Raw genomic sequence first — 17,236 nt, forward strand, 5'->3', positions numbered from 1 at the left:
GCGCGCTCGGCTGTCCAGTGACGTTGCGTGAGCGGCAGTTCGAAAAGAAGCGGTGGTTGGTTTCACAGGTCTCGGAGGAAGCCTGTGTTAGCCTTCACCCTCCTAGCGTTGATAGCATCGTGTGATTGGGGGAGTCCTAACTAGCGGGTGGAATTGGAAACGACAAAATTGGGGAGATAATTGGGTAAAAATCAAAAACTTCTCAACTTAAAAAGAACTTTTGCTTTTCACTGTCTATGGTACATAATAACATTAAAAGATTTGGAGAATCTGGAGAAATCTCTGTATGTAAGGGCTTGCCAAAAACCAATATTTGCTGGCCATGATCTTTGGGCCCTCTAACAGCATTAAAACAGACATGATTCTCTAGTAGAAATCACTGCATGGGCTCAGAAATACTTCTGAAAACCACTATCTGTGAACACAGTTCGTCGCTGCATCCTTAAATGCAAGTTAAACGTCTAAAACACAAAGAATAAACTGTATTTACACAGAATCCAGAAATGCTGCCACCTTCTCTGGGCCTGAGCTCATTTAAGATGGACTGAAGTGAAGTGGAAAAGTGTCCTGTGGTTCGATGAATCAACATTTGGAATTCTTTTTGGAAATCATGGACACTGTCCTCCGGGCTAAAGACCACTCAGCTTGTTATCAGTGCACAGTTCAAAAGCCAGTATTCATTATGGTATAGAGGTGCATTAGTACACATGGCATGGGTGATGTGCACATCTGTGAAGGCACCATTAATGCTGAATGATATATGCAGGTTTTGGCAACATATAGTGCCATCCAGATGACGTCTTTTTCAGGGAAGGTTTCAGTCAAACCACATTCTTAATGTATTACAACAGCATTGCTCCATATAAAAAGAGTCTGGGTGCTAAACTAGTCTGCCTGTAGTCCAGACCTGTCACCACTGAAAACATTTGGCTCATTATGAAATGAAAAATATGACAAAGGAGACCCTGAACTGATGAACAGCTAAAATCCTATATCAAGCAAGAATGGGAAAACATTTCACTTTCAAAACTGCAGCAGTGTCTCCTCAGTTTCCCAAACACTTACAGAGTGTTGTTAAAAGAAGAGGTGATGAAACACAGTGGTAAACATGCCTCTGTCCCACCTTTTTTGGAATGTGTTGTTGGCATCAAATTCAAAATGGGCATATATTTTTCAAAACACAATAAAAGTTCTCAGTTTTAACATTTGATATGTTGTCTTTATAGTATTTTCCTTTAAAAATATGGTTTACATGATTTGCAGATCATTGCATTCTATTTTTATGTACATTCTGCACAGCGACCCAACTTTTTTGGAAATGGGGTTGTACTTAATTTCCCTCAGAACAACCATTTGATACAAGTTATTCATTTTCAGTAGATATTTCTGTGGAGATTAGATATAAGACAATCCTAGTAAACCAACTGAAAGACCACCAATACTGTCACCATCAGATAAACTGTACTTACAGTTTTCTTCTTTGAGAGAGAGGAGAAAGTCAAGCTCCACTCTTGCTTCAAGTCTGAAAAAATCCACAGGTGTTTCTGTCCATCCTTCCACTGTAAGAAGACTATCATAACACTATGAGTCTGAAAGGATGTGTAGCTGCCAAGAAGCTATTACTGGGAAAAGGAAATAGACGAACAAGAAGAGAATTTAACCTAGAACACTGTAACTGGACAACTGATACGAGGAGTAAGGTTTTATTGACTTTGATCTTCAGAAGCATAAAATGCAACCAACTTTTAAGACTGAACTTTGGAGATGTGGAAAAATATCCCTTCCCAAAAAAACCTAAAGCAAGTTTCCTTAAAAATGGAATGGTACAGGGTGAACACACACTGACCCCACATCCTGACACTGTATCAAAACAATACATGTATGTGAGTGTGTGTAACAAGGGCAGACAAGTGTGACCGTGTCGATATGCATGAGTAAATGCATGCGCTTGTATTTGTGTGTTTTAATTTAGTGTAATGTGCTCTTGCACTGGAGAAAGTGAAAGGGAAAGAGAACTGAGAGAGACTCTGTGTGCTTTGGAGAGGTTGCCGAAGCAGGCTATAACTTGGGGAATGTGTTTAAAGTGGGCTAATGGCTCCAGATTAGAGCTCACCACCCCTGTGGTTTCTGCACTGGTGTGTGTTGTGTGTGTGTGACTGTGTTTGTATGTGTGTGTGTGTGTGTGTGCGCACATGCTCGTGCTTTCTTCAATGCAGGGTGGTGCCTCCGGCTCCTTCGCCAAATGGAAAAGTTGCACAGAAAAACCTCTAAGCGCACTACCAAGCAAAGCAAATATTTATTTTCAATAACACATATAATCATCAGAGTTTTAATGTGAACGCTCAAGAACAACACAATCACCCTGACCTCATGCGCCTAATTTTGAACAGCTTAACAGTGATCAAAACTCACTTCATGTGCATTGTATTAAGAAACGACGGGAGCAGCAGCTTTGTGCTGATGGAGTCAGTATAAGCCCGGCAAAAGGAAAATGAAATGAATAGACTATTTATTACAGGCCAAGGTGAGTACAAATGGGTTCATTCTGTCATTAATGTAAATTTAGGTCAGTTCAGGTCAGATTCCATTGGTCGTTACATAAAAAAGGCATGTGGCTTAAGAGGAACTTATTTAGTCATACAAATAGGAATAAAAACATAGAGGAGGAAAAAAAAGTGTGGTTTAATGCCTGGGCTAGCAACCATATGTGTTTTAACTAACTCAAAATGGGTGATCGTGGGGAAAAAATCGAGGGAGGGAGGGCGAGAGACGGAGCGAGAGCGAGCCTTGGACGGTGGAGTACGGGGGATTGGCAGAAAGCCGTCATGTCCAGCTACTGAGATCACTAAGTGGGTGGCAGGAGCGAACTGTCTGTAGGCCAAACCATGAGAAACACTCATATCTTCCAAGCAGTTCGACTGGGGTAGGATGTCAACCGCCGAGGCCTGTCCATGGGCCAAGGAGGCCAAGAGAAGCACAGATGGTAGTGCTGACAAATTAGTTCAGTTCGGTTCCAGGCCCTGTTTCATTTTTGTACCTGGCAGCGCTGGCCAAGCAGCGACAGAACTATCTCTTCTTTCTCCTCTCTCAGCCGCATATTTCATTTCCATTTCCAACACCCAGCCGTTTGCAGTTCCTGCAGGCCAGGCGATGGCACGTTGAATATATGAGCGTTCAAAGCTCCCTCCGATCTCTTTATTTATCCTGAATGAAAATGTGCTGGCTGCCTGCATTGCTGCCGCCCACATAAACCAGAGGCCCAAGCCAGCTGGCCCCCCGAGCTGGCCTCCAACTTGCCGAGAACAGAAGCGCACAGACAAGGTGTGGCCAGACCAACCCAGGCCCTGCTCAGGTTAAACATGGACAGGAAGAAAGGCTTTTTCTCCGCTATCCTCCCATATCCTTAATGTGGATTAAGCTGTTGGCCACAGTAAATCGTCAAGGGGAAAGCGCTGAAGATGCTGAACATATGGTACGAGATGAATCTGAGTCTCAGTGCTCTTGTGGAAACCGCACCAGCAGAAATGGCTTCACAGCAAAGTTAAAAAGACAAGTTTGATTTCGTTTGGCTGGCTTTATGTAAGGCTGGGCATATTAAGAGGAGAAAGAGTGTAGGAAAGAAAAATCAAAAAAAGAGATCTCCTTAACATCTCCATAGACCACAATGAGATCAGATGCCTCTTGTTGCTTCTCCTGAGATGTTTCTCCTGAGGAAAAGAGCCCAGTGATCTTGTGTGTGTCTCCTCTTCAGCTGTAGAGATTTCAATGAAGTCACACATGGTGCTCACATTTGCCCAGGTAATAACACCCATGTTTATCTGCAACTGAACTGAAGACAAGAAAGCAACTTTTAAGCAATAAGATTTTCCTCTGGGTGTTTCTGCAGCCTGAGAATTTCAATTTAAAATTTCTCATTCGTTACACTTGCAGGACTTCAAGTTTAAAAACAGTTACTAATAGAGGAGTAAGTATCCATGATGTATCTCCGAGCACAGCACAGTCTCAGGGTCTCATGATATGTTTGTGTAGAAGAAGAGGGTGCTAAAACATGATATTATTGGCTAATGTTTTAATTAAATTTTTCCTCATTCACTAAGATTGCCACCCATCCAGGATTTCCCTGGATTGTCCTGCTTTTGGTTGCCCGTCCAGGAAAAAAGGAATTCCATTTCTGGACACAAAACGCCCTGGAAATATTCATTTTCATAAGCAAGTATTTCTTATAAAGTTTACTTATGCTTCTTTTTATCTAGTCAAATCATTTGCACACAAAGAATGGTTTTGATTGGTTTAGATTACCTTCATTTGTTTGACAGAGGTGCACTGCTGGTGACATGTTTTAGGCACTAGGCAGCACTGCAATGCGATTAAATCCTGTAGCTGAACTGCAATTTATCTACATTAGACCTTTTTAGACTGATTTTAATACAAATAAATTAAGCCACTGATTGCATGTCTAGAAATTCCACAGGGCTGAAGTGGCGACCCTATAGCCCACTGGTGCACTGTGGCATTTTCAAAACTCAGAAGACATTTTGGAGGGCAAAAGTCACGACACCTCTATCAAAGGTTAAAGGAAAACAAGAACTGTTCGGTTTAAATAAAATGTTAGGGTGAATCATGCTTAATATGAGCGCAGATATGAAGATGAAACCGGTCCATTTTTATTTTAGGTTGAATTTAAGGTTTAGTTTATAGTTTGGCAAGAAATCTGTTTTTCCCTTACCCCAAGTGTAGTTGGTCATGTTAAATTGTCTGGTAAAGGCTGTTTACACCTTGCATCAACATGTGTTTTTGGTGGTTCTATCAAATTCTGATTTCACTTGACTGCATTGAAAAAAGCCAGGTGTAAACACCTCCAGGGTGCACTGTGAGAAGACTCCAATGAAACCACTCAAAACACATTCAGAGATGGTCAGAAATGGATCTTGACCACATTTAGCATGTAAATGGAATGCATTTTCTAAGTCTGCCTACAATTACATATTTGGAAATACATCTGCCAGGTGCTGACTAGCAAATGAGAGGATAAACAAGGGAATGCAGGATGGAGGATACACAAGGCTGTGAAACTGGTGGCCGATGCTCTCAGGGCCGATGAAAGTGTCCAAGTCAAGCTTGCAGAAAATTAAAAAAATAAACAATGTATGTTTTGATGCAAAATCATTTGGTCACACTGGGGCTGCATTTTAGTGAAAAGTGTCAATGGAATCCAGCCAAAGTATATCCAGATATGTGTAGACAGTCTCACAGTCGACCAGCAAGCTAAGCTTGCTTCTTTAGTTCTGCATTGCTGCTGCGAAGCTAATGTAGCTAACAAGTAAGGAAGCTCAGTGCACACTGTGTGTCTAAATTATCACACACTCAGCTCAAATCGCACTGAGTTGTCGAGCAATCTTAAATAGACTTGTCATGTTGTTTCTGAGGCTGGATGACACACTGTTGAACACATTTTGAAACCTATAATAGGTACTGCAGACACCGAACATGTCCTTAGCTGATCAACTACCTTTGCTGTGATGGGAAAATTGTGTAAATTAGATTTTTGGCTGACATATTCCTTTGAGTTCTGCAAGGTACAGTGCAATAAAGTTGCGTCGTGACGGCTTACGGGTTTGATGACAAATCCGAAATGGAAGCAAAACAAACGTTTAGCGGCCCCAAACAAGGAAAATGATATCCAAGTTCTGCCCGAAGAGAGCAAAAGCAATTAGGCCGGTAAAAAATGGTATCAGGAGACCGGGACATCTTTCAGCAGGGGGATGAAAAAACAGATGTCCTGTCTTGCTTACAATTCATAAATCTTTTGTGCAGGAATGTGCCGTCTGTTTCTGCGGGATCCACTACGCGCTGCTCGTTTCTCAGCCATGTGTGTGAGCTTGCGCTTCAAACTCATTGTTAGCAGCAGGGATGGTGCGAGGCCAGCAAAAGGATAGCATGAGTGCACTAGGAGATGTCTGGGTGGAGGGAGGGAGAGGATGTGGAATAAACATGGCGCCTCAGGGTGGCAGCTGTAATTGAGACCAAAAGCAGAAGATGGTGAGCTCGGCTTCTTCTTGCATACAGATTGGCTCGAATAAGCTTCCTGTTGATGTGTTTACTTGAACTTGAATGTCATGTTCTGTGTTTGTCTTCATTAAGGAAAGATCTCATCTGAGGAGCGCAGGGTTTGCTTGGGCAACGCTAATTGCAAGCATACTGGAATGAAAGATGATGGGCTGCTTCGCTCCTCATTTAGCTCACATCTGTGCATGAGTCCCGCTCATCAGTCTTCAGATTTGGGTTAATGTGCTTCAGATGATGCTCTCTATCTTGCCTTGCTTAACACTCGCTCCTCTCTACTTCTTCGCTTGCTACCACCTCAGCGTAGTGCTAGGGACTTTCTCATGGACTTTTCCCGATTTGAGTCTGAATCTGTAACTTCAAGTTTGTTGAAGTGGAAGGAGCTGTAATGCACAGAAGCTTAGATGTTTTAGAAATGCAACAGGAAAGCATCATCGGATTAGCCACCTCAGTTATTGACATCCCACTGTAGCATAGCTCTTTTCTCTTTAGCTTCAGGCCTGCTCATATAAAAATCAAATATATTACAAAATGTTCTGCATATATTCCGAAAGCTACAGTGCCAGTCAAAAGTTTTGACATACCTGATTGAATGTATGCTTTTCTTAAACTTAAAGACATCTACAGGGTTTACTCTGAAACACTTGATATGTTATCTAAACAAATATTAGTGCATGTCATGCTTATGTATGAATTCATTTCCAAAATGAAAGCTTTAATGAAAAGTTTAAACTTATGAAGCTGCTTAGGAGAAAGCCAAGAGTGCTTAAAGTCAGGTCAGGGCAAAATTGGGCTACTTTTTAATTTATGTATATCTTTTTTATGGAGCACCGTTGCTTCACAGCAAGAAGGGCCTGGGTTCGATTCCCCAGCCAGGTGACCAGGGTCCTTTCTGTGCATATTAGTCAGTGTGGGTTTCCTCCCTCAGTCCAAAGACATGCAGTCAGGCCAACTGGACACACTAAATTGCCCCTAGGTGTGAATGTGTATGTCTGTGTGTCAGCCCTGAGATGGACTGGTGACCTGTCCAGGTTGTTTTCTTGCCTTCCGCCCAATGACTGCTGGGATAGGCTCCAACACACCCCATTACCCAGAAGGATAAGCGGCTTAGATAATGTGTGTGTGAGTGTATTTACTGTGTAGTTCCATATGTGCTGCTTCATATTTTTGTCACTTTTATTCTAAAATGAGTACAAGAGTCAGCTAAAAATAAGCAGCTCTTAAAAATAAGCAATAAGTGTCTAAACCTTTGATTGACAATATAAAATATACCTTAATACATTTTTTTTTCCCCACTCAAGTTTCCAGTTGCATTTTGGCTTGCCTGCCTGACAATCATTGATAGCAGCCCAATACCTGAAGCTGAATCCCAGCAAAATCTAGTTGCTATACATATCTAGAACTACAAGTCCTCACCGTGATCTTACCATCTCTTTCGAGATCTATTTGCTCAATCCGTTTGAAGATGCATTAAGCCTTGGTGTTATGGTCATCACTCTGGATGACCACTCAGTTCATGTTGCCAACCTGTCTAGGGAGACCACCTACATACTTGTTTAGTCGATTGTCATCTCGAGGCTTGACTACTGCACCTTGCTCCTCTTACAACTGACCTAGAATGTGGCAGCATGGCTTGTCCTTCTCAAGTTCACTCAGGTGGCTCCTCTGCTGTTCCCTCGCATCAGATGTAAAACCTTGATGCTCACCTGCAAAGCTAAAAATAGACCTGCCCCTCCCTACTTTTTGACAATGGCCATAATCTGATCCACACTTCAAGGCCTTTAGCCATTTGTACTAGCTAAGAATACATTCTCTGAGTAGGCACGCATCTGCAAAATGTCATAAATATAAATGTTAATTTTCATTATGTTACATTTTTATATAGGTAACAAGGCAGAAAAGACTCTTTGGATGCCATTGATTTCTTTATCTGTTTGCCAGTAAAAGTCAGAATAGTGAACAGGTCCAAAAACTTCAGAAAGTGTGCTTTTAAGAGAGCCACTTCTGTCCACATAAACAATTTTACGTAGCCCTTCAAATTTTACAGAGGCTATTTGTAAGCCTCAACAGTCTCAATGTGTGGCTCTAGTCAGCATACCGAGGTTAGTTATTGAGAAAGCCTAAGGTTTCATAGCAAGGGCTAGTCGCCTTCTCTGGCAGTTTACAGCAATTCCAGACATTTTTTGCCAAGCAGGCCTTTATTGCTTGGTGAGGAAGCAAGGGATTCATTGGAGAGGGAGGAAATGCTCTGTGACCAACCTGAAACAGTGAAGAACTCACCCATTCGTATTACAAATTATTTGCTATAATTCCAGTTAACAGCTTAAAAGTCCTGATACATTAGGTAAGACACAAAAGCATAGATCCTTTTCTTGTACATAGCATTGTGAACAATAATGTAAGACCCTTAATGACTTCCACTGAATTTCAAATGTCTGTCCAACTGAATTTAAGACTACCTCAGATAGCCAGTCCTTTGGTTACTTCTCATTTCTCATTTATAATAATAATAATAATAATAATAATACAGCACAGGCAGTTATTCCAGGCATGAGGCCATTGGGCAATTCAAAACTGTACCTGTCTTCATTTTATCTGTTTAACAACCAAGACATATTATTAACACTTTCTTTTACAGCTCTAATTATTTATCAGATAAGCATGAGGTGCAAACTCCAAAGTACTAGGTAATTATTTAGGGCACCATTATGGTAAATACCAAGACAGAAAATTTCTATTATCTCATATTTTAATAAAATGGTAATGACCACTAAAACCATAGTAAGAATAATTTGGCCTCATTCACCAACATCTTTCTAAAATCTTAAATGTGTTCTTGAGAAAGTTCCCAAGAAAAAGTCTGTGTCAGATTCATATCGTGTTCTTAAACTGCAGAAGAAACCTGTTCACACCTTTGTGCTCTTTAGTGTGTGTAGAGTCTGTTCCCAAATAGGAAAACATTGGTGAATGTCAGAATCTTCATAAAACTGCCTAAGTGGGTTTTAAAAAGAAATTTCTGCTTAAGAACGGTTGGTAAATGTGTCTTTGTGCTGACTCCACTTGTTTAATCAGTTGGTCTTAGGCTCCAAACTTTTCATCAGGTGACCTCCTGCTTTGTTGGATTCAAAACCTGGAGCTACACCAGCCCTTAGTGGATAAGATTGGGCACCCCTGGAATAAGGCATTGAGTTGAAGTGGGTGAGGGCATGTTAAAAGTATTGAAAGAGGGCCATAGAAACTTTTCAGTGGATTTTAGTTTTAGAATTTACCATCATGTTACCCACAGTAATCACCTAGCACTTTAGTTTTAGTTTGAAACTCACACTTACCTGGTTAATACCTAGAACTTGTGTTACTGACCTCTTTTAGATGATCGAGGGAATGCAACTGTCCTTGTACATGTGGTTTGATCATAACCAGGAACACAGCCCATTACACCTAAGAAATTCAAGTGTGCTGTCTTGTATTATGCAGGCTTGGACAAGAACCAAAATGTGTGTAAATGTGTGTACTGTATGCACATGTAATTTGGATAGCTGAGGGATTGGATGGGTCAATCATTAAGCTGGAGTCAATTTGATTAAAGAAAATGTACAGGCTTAATATAAACAAGCGTGGTGTAAGAACAACAGCCCAAATACGGAGCTAACAGAGCAATCACGCAAAGATCAGACCAACCATCAGACCACTGATGTTGCTCATCAACATGCCTTTGAGGCATGTGCATCAGTCCTGAATCTTGCTACAGCACTAGAAAAGTGCTTCACAATCCAGCCGTCAAGGACCCCCAGAGTGTCCACAGTTTTGTGCTATTTTACAACACAACAGTAGCAAGTATTCATTATTCTTGATTGCTCAGTGTGTTGGCAGCTGGGATGGAGCACAAATATGAACCTACTGGCCATCCCCAAAGACTGACCAGAAAAGACTGCACTACTTTTACTGATTTAAAGCTGCACTATGTAAGATTTTTTTTGTTAAAAATAAAAGTAGCTTTATTGAGTCACCCTGTAAAAACCTGAAACGGTCATTTGAAAGTCCGACACAATGAATCAGATTTTGCAGGAGTTTCTCTGACCACGTCATGTCTTTACGTATTAACATCACAAGAACAGGCTCAAAAAGTGGGTCTGGCTCGATGTTTAGGTCTCAAATGCGAAGTCAATATTGTACTGATGAAGATATGATGGCAAAACCGTTGTGTGCAATCACACATCTCTGCCAGAATGGTCTCCAGATCCCAAAATCTTGTGTATTGCAGCTTTGATTAAACTTAGGCTGTGTCCAGAACCCCATACTACCATACTAAACAGTATGTCAAAAAGTACTACCACCACTGGCAGAAGATTCATTAACTTAATATTCATAGTATGGTAGTAGGTGGTTTTGGATGCAGCCTTAATATTTTATTTCTGGAAACAAGCAAATAGTCATCTAGTTAATTAGTAGAAGTTGGGTCAAAGAGGTTGCCAGCGCTCTTTTGTGCTTTTGCATCATCGCATGTGTGTTTATAGTAGTTTCCCTCTTTGAGCGCTAAACAGTGGAAAGAGATTATGACTATGATATGATTATGATAATCTGTTCCAGTTTACTAAGGCTGATAATAAAGGCTGACTGTGTTTTTTCAAACACATTTATTTATTTTTAATAGAAAAAAATGTATTTGCATCTGTGATCATTTGCATGGAAGTTCTTGGTAGATGACCCGCTAAACTGGCCACCCACAACAACACAAAGTGTCAGTAAACTGTCAGAAATGGGCAATTAGTGAAAGTTTTTGCTAAATAAATGTAAAAATATTTGAACAGGAGTAATATTTTTATACAAGAAACCTACACATCTCAAATGCAAAAATGCGAACTCTGCTTCAAGCGTCTACCATTTGTGAGCATTTGTTTAGCTGAAAGCAGCATAAATATGACTGTTACGAGGTTAATTGTAACAGATGGAGGGGCTAGCTGTGAAGTTCATTAGAAATTCTGGTAAAATTGATACAAGCACAAGTCATTCAATACAATTCTTTGCTGAACCAAATGAGCTTTTGAAACTAAATACATAAAATACATATATGAAAATTTATATATGTTTGAATCAAATGAGCTTTTCAACCTAAATACATAAAAAACGTATATTTGAAAAAAAGTATGATTAGTGAAAAGAAGCTGGAAAATTTGTTTTTGATCAGTAGAAAAGTTCTAAAAAAATTACTTTTTTGAATTTTGAATTTATATGGGAAATCTGGTTTTCTCTCATTGTCTACTTTGGAAGACACTCATAACTGGGTGTTAAAACTAACCTTGCAATGTGAACTTTAGCCTGGCTAGCTCTCAGTGTGAGTTTTTACATGCTTCAAAATTGTGCTGTTTTGTAGCCATCAAGAGGGTGAACACAATAATATAAGTGTGAATTCATGACTAATACACAACTCAGTAATAGACAAACAATTACGATAAATAAAAAAGTTATCTTTTTGGTACAAAAAGTCCTCAGGGTGAAACTTGAGAAATATCTGTCTGATTGCTGTCATAACTCTCAGATCACACTGCCCTACACACCACTAGGTCTCAAATAATCCATCATAGTTCCTAAAAAACTTCTTGAAAAATAGCTCCTTTTGCTGATGTGGAAGGTGAAAGCCTCACTAATAATGGTAATATGAATACCTTGTTAGCATGAATCCTGATGATCTAGTAGGAATGATGTCAGTACATTCACTGACTGTCATGTTTATCATGTTGATTGTGGTCAAACCCTAAAACATTAAAGGGGTATTTCAGGGCATTTCAGTCTGAAGTTAAAATGTTCTTTGTGTTTTTGTAGCGCAGTATTATATCTCTCATTCTCATCACATAATTCACGATTTTATGTTAATGTTTTCGGTCATTAATGTTTTTTCTCACTACAATACCCAGCATGCATTATGCAGATGCATCATAAAACCACTGAGAATCCCTGTGGTGTTAACCAACTCTGACTGCTAGTCTAGCCACTCATCTATAGGCTAATAAATACAACCAAGCTACTGTTCTATTTACTCAGTCGTCGAATAAACTTATGAAGAAAACAGTGGTTCTGTCCTTATTCAGCACAAAATGGGCACCGGAAAGTTTTTTATCCTTTCAGGCAGAGAAAATAAGCCAAACTGAGGTAAGGTGTCTGGTAACTTTCTTGCTAACTTTAACTTTTAGCATGTTGTCCTCACAGGTCATTATATGATTAATCCATTGTTTCCATTGTAATGATTATTTAAAGATAGTTAACACAAGTTTCAGTAAGATATTTGGTTTCCTAGCAGAAATATCAGCTATCTGGCTTCCTTCTGCATTAGCCTGCTAGCATAAAAAGAACCACAGCCCCAAAAAAATCCACCCAAAGCAATAGTTTTCAAAAGTTCCTCCCACCTTCAAGATATGTAATCAGAAGGGGGTTTTCCTCATCTTTAAACAGGAAAATCTTGCTCTACAGACTACGGCAACACTGCTGTGGGATGTGAGAAAGCACGTTTACAACAGATGTAGCTAGCAGAGGTTACATTTTTTATCCCGGCTAGAGTGTGCCTTATATCGGGAAAAACTAACTGCATCACATTTCTCAGTTAAAGTCAAGCCCACAAACTGAGATCTTGTGATAATTTTAGCTCCACAGAGAAGCTTTAGCTTTACCTTAACTAAATCTAACGTTAAGCTCACTTTCTCTGTGGGTGTCAGATTCTAGCGGCGCGCCCTGATTGCAGCAGATAGGCCTGCCTCCTCAATGTGTAATTGACTGAGGCTTTGACACACACGTGCTTTCAATTAGTGCAGAGGATTCAAGAAGGATTATATAGGAGTATCTGACACCCTCATTCACAGCCCTGCCTCACTCATGGAGCACACAGACACACACACGCTCCTACTCCACTACCCAAGTTTAAACATTAATACTGGCTAAATGACACGTACGGCTGAGCGGGGGAAAATAAGGGCGTATTTGATGAACACTGCTGGCTCAGCGCGCTTCGGTCTCTCAGGTGCAGCGTTTTGGGCTGATTTTCTCAGTCATTACTTCTGTTCACCTCTGGCGCTGAGCCATCATGGCCGCCGCTGCTGTTTCCTGCCCTTGGCCCGCACATGCTCACGTCCAGCCAAACCACATGGTCACGTCCAGCCAATCAGCACACAACTCTTATCTTTGGGCATGCAGGAGTGGGTTTCGCCTGAAAGGAAGGTGCTCGACTATCAAGACTATCAATACTTTTTCAGCTGAACTCTAAAAATTAGGTAGATATGGCTCACTATATCCAGTCCTGGAGGCCCACCTGTACTATACAACTTAATGTTTTCAATAAACTTGAGTCATATCATTAGATTAGGGCGGCCTTATGCTACTCCTAGGGATCTACCCTACTACAAACTTAACAGACCTACCTCTAATGTTCACAAGTTTCTGACTTTGATTAGGTGGATGAGGCGTATTGCATTAAGACAGGAACTAAACTCTGCAGGGTGAATAGATTGTGGCCAATTAGAGTCCTTCAAATCTGAATTAGGTGTGTTGAGAATAGGGGGGTCTAACTCTGATGCTGGAGATCTACCACCATGTAGAGTTTAGGTCCAAAACATCTGGCTCTGACAATTTGTACTTAAAGGTAAAAGTTAGGGAGGGAACTGTGTCAAAATCATACGCAATTGAAAGTGGAAGTGGAGATAAATACTTGAGTGAAAGGAAAAACAGTGACACCATTCAAACACACTCAAGCGTACAAAGGCAAAAAGTGAAGGTAATACCTGATAACATTAGAAAATACCTCATTTTAACGAATTAATTTTGTATGCATATAGAGGATGATTCTGTTGTAGCCACCACACTGCACACACTGCACCCCTGCTCCTCAGCAATGTGGTGCAATAGGTAGCACTGGTCTTGTCACAAAGACGAACTAGCACAGTTGTGGGCAGTTTATATATATTCTATCATCATCTGATTGAATGTGTCAAGTAATAATAAAATATGCAGGAAGTCAACTGGTTAAAAAAGTGAATGAAAAATCTTCTGGATTTGTAACGAGTAGTCTCAATTTTTACAGTTTATTGAGAACTAGTTTCTCTTTCCACACTAAGGGGGAGAGGGCACTGTCGATCTGTTTATTGTTTTGTTAAACATTTTTGCTTGTTTGTCCTGTCTTGTTCAGTTTGTCCATTGTCTGTGTGTATATTTAGGGCTGGTTTTCTCGGTCATTACTTCTGTTCACCTCTGGCTCTGAGTGATCATGGCTCAGCGCCTCTTTTGGAACATGTTGCAGGCATCAATTTCAGAATGAGCTTATAATGAAGCTGATAACTGATGGATTGTCCAACATGCACGGAGTGACCCAACAGCCACGATTGCAATTTTGTACAATGCCAGATCACCTTTGGTCTTCATTACAGGCACTTTGACAGGCCAATGTTACGTTAATGAGGTCCTGACAGCAGTGGCCCTATCTTTTCTCCACGTACACTCCGGTGCGCTATTCCAACAGGACAACACTCGTCCTCATACTGCAACGTCTCAAGAGCTTGCCTGGAAGACACAGATACTATGCCATGGCCAGCCACACCGCCAGACCTATCCCCAACTGAAAATGTGTGGAATGCTATTGGACGCGCTATCAACACTCCACACTTACCGCAAAATCTGCAGGAACTGCGTGAGGATATTAAGCTGCATTGGATGGATTATCGCAGGACAGTATTGCGAAACTCTACAACTGAATGCTGAGACGTCTGGCATGTTGCGTTAGCAAACATGGTGGCCCGATGCTATACTGAGAGACATTACTTCTGTGTAGCTCAATAAATATTGCCCATATCAAACTAAATTTTCATTTATTGTTCCTAGTAACGTTTATATTCCTTCCGAACAGCATTGCAATCCGACACTTCCTTTTGGGTGCAGCTATTTTTTTGACAATGAGTGTATAACGCACACACACACACACACACACACACACACATATATATATATATATATATATATATATATATATATATATACACATTTGTCTCTTTCCTTTCACTTGCGTGAATTGGGTGGGTGTGGGGTTTTGTGGGTGGAGGGAGAGGGACTGTGGGTGGTTGCAGTACCACATCACCTTATATCTGTAAGATCTTGAATAAATGGTGATTTGTGTGACATTAATAATGAAATGAAAAAGAAAAGTTAAGGTCCCTGTAAAAGGTGGAACACTGGCACAGGCACAAAAAAAAGAAAAAAAAGAAACAATGTTCCTCAATGAGCGATTGCAAGAATTTTAAATATTTCACTCTCTATGTTACATATTAACCAAAGATTCAGGAAATCCGGAAACATCTCTGTGCATACAGGGCAAGACCAAAAACCACAACTGAATGCCCCAAACTCTCAATTAAATGCCCATGACTGTCCGTCCCTCAGCTGTCACTGCATTAAAAACCAGCATGCTTCTGTGATGGATATTACCTCATGAGCTCGGGAATACGTTGACAAACTGTCAACTGACTCAATAAAAAACCTTCATTGCTGCATCCACAAATGCAAGTAAAGACACAGTGGAAGCCATCGACAACATCTAGAAACACTTTCGACTTCTCTGGACTTGAGCTGATTTGAAATAGACTGATGCACAGTGGAAACGTGTATTGTGGTCTAATGAGTCCAGCTTTCAGCTTTTCTGTTAACTGAAATAATGGATGTCATCTTCAATATACACATGATTTGGAGCAACATGTGCTGCCTTTAAAACTAAGATCTTTTACAAACCACATTCACTTGCTCAAGCATGGCTGCATAATCAGAGAGTGCAGATTCTCGACTGGCCTGTCTGGAGTCCAGACTTATCTCCCTTTGAAAAGGTGAGGCACATTTTGAAGTGCAAAATGCGACAGTGAAGACCCTGTGCGGTTGCGCAGCTGATGACCTAACTAAAGGAAAGGCAAAAAATCTGCTTTCCTTTTTTAAACTCACTCGTTATTTTCAAACTGATCAAACTGGAACATGTTGCAGGCATCAAATTTTGAATGAGCATATATTCACTAAAACAAAACATTGAAGCTCATAATGTAAAACATTTTGTGAGTTTTGTACTGTTTTCATTTTAACAGAGGTCAAACAGAATCGACTGATCCCTGCTTTTTGTTTTTATCAGCATTTCACTTGCTTGAGGTGTGTTATTGAGTAAGAGTATTTAACGACACTAATACTTGAGTAAAGTACAAATCTTCCAGAATAATACTTACACTGATCAGGCGTAACATTATGACCACCTCCTTGTTTCTACACTCATTGTTCATTTGATCAGCTCCACTTACTATATAGGTGCACTTTGTAGTTCTACAATTACAGACTGTAGTCCATCTGTTTCTCTGCATACTTTGTTAGCCCCCTTTTATCCTGTTCTTCCGTGGTCAGGACCCCCATGGACCCTCACAGAGCAGGTACTATTCGGGTGGTGGATCATTCTCAGCACTGCAGTAACACTGACGTGGTGGTGGTGTGTTAGTGTGTGTTAGTGTGTGTTGTGTTGTACGAGTGGATCAGACACAGCAGTGCTGTTGGAGTTTTTGTCATTTTTCAGTTTTTGACATAATTTGAAAATGCCTGTCACCCTTTACGTTGCATATAAATTTTAGAATGAACTAATCAAAAGAAACGGCCCCAGATGACTTGAAAAAAGTCTGGTTCCATTGACTTCCATTAACAGTAAAGCATGTTTTTTCCTTCTACTGTAAACAGCAGCGATACAGTAACAAATTACAATCTCACAATTGTTTATTGGATTAGGAGCTAAACTCTGGAGTGTGGTAGATCACTGGGAGCAGGGTTGAATTTAACCACTGGGTCCACTACACTGTCTAACAACAGATTGCCAATGTAAGCCTCTGGGTCTGCTATTACTGTAGGTGCAGATTGCTGAGGTGCAGTCACTCGGAGGCAGAGAGCGAGAGAAGGTGAGGTGGACGGTCGCTCCTTGTGGGGGCTCTTCAGCACCTGCTCTTCATTAGTCCACTGTCCCTGTGCCAGAATCGATACGCTGTGATGTTCGGAAAAAAATCAGGACGCCATTCATGAATGGGTAGAGCATTAGCGAATTCCAAACTGTTTACAAACATGGGCCTTCTCTCATCTCTCTCCCTCTCTCTCTCTATGGGCTATGATAGAGTTCCTCTTGCTTGAT

This window comes from Colossoma macropomum, unplaced genomic scaffold (genome assembly GCF_904425465.1).
Source record: "Colossoma macropomum unplaced genomic scaffold, Colossoma_macropomum, whole genome shotgun sequence".
Lineage (NCBI taxonomy): Eukaryota > Metazoa > Chordata > Actinopteri > Characiformes > Serrasalmidae > Colossoma > Colossoma macropomum.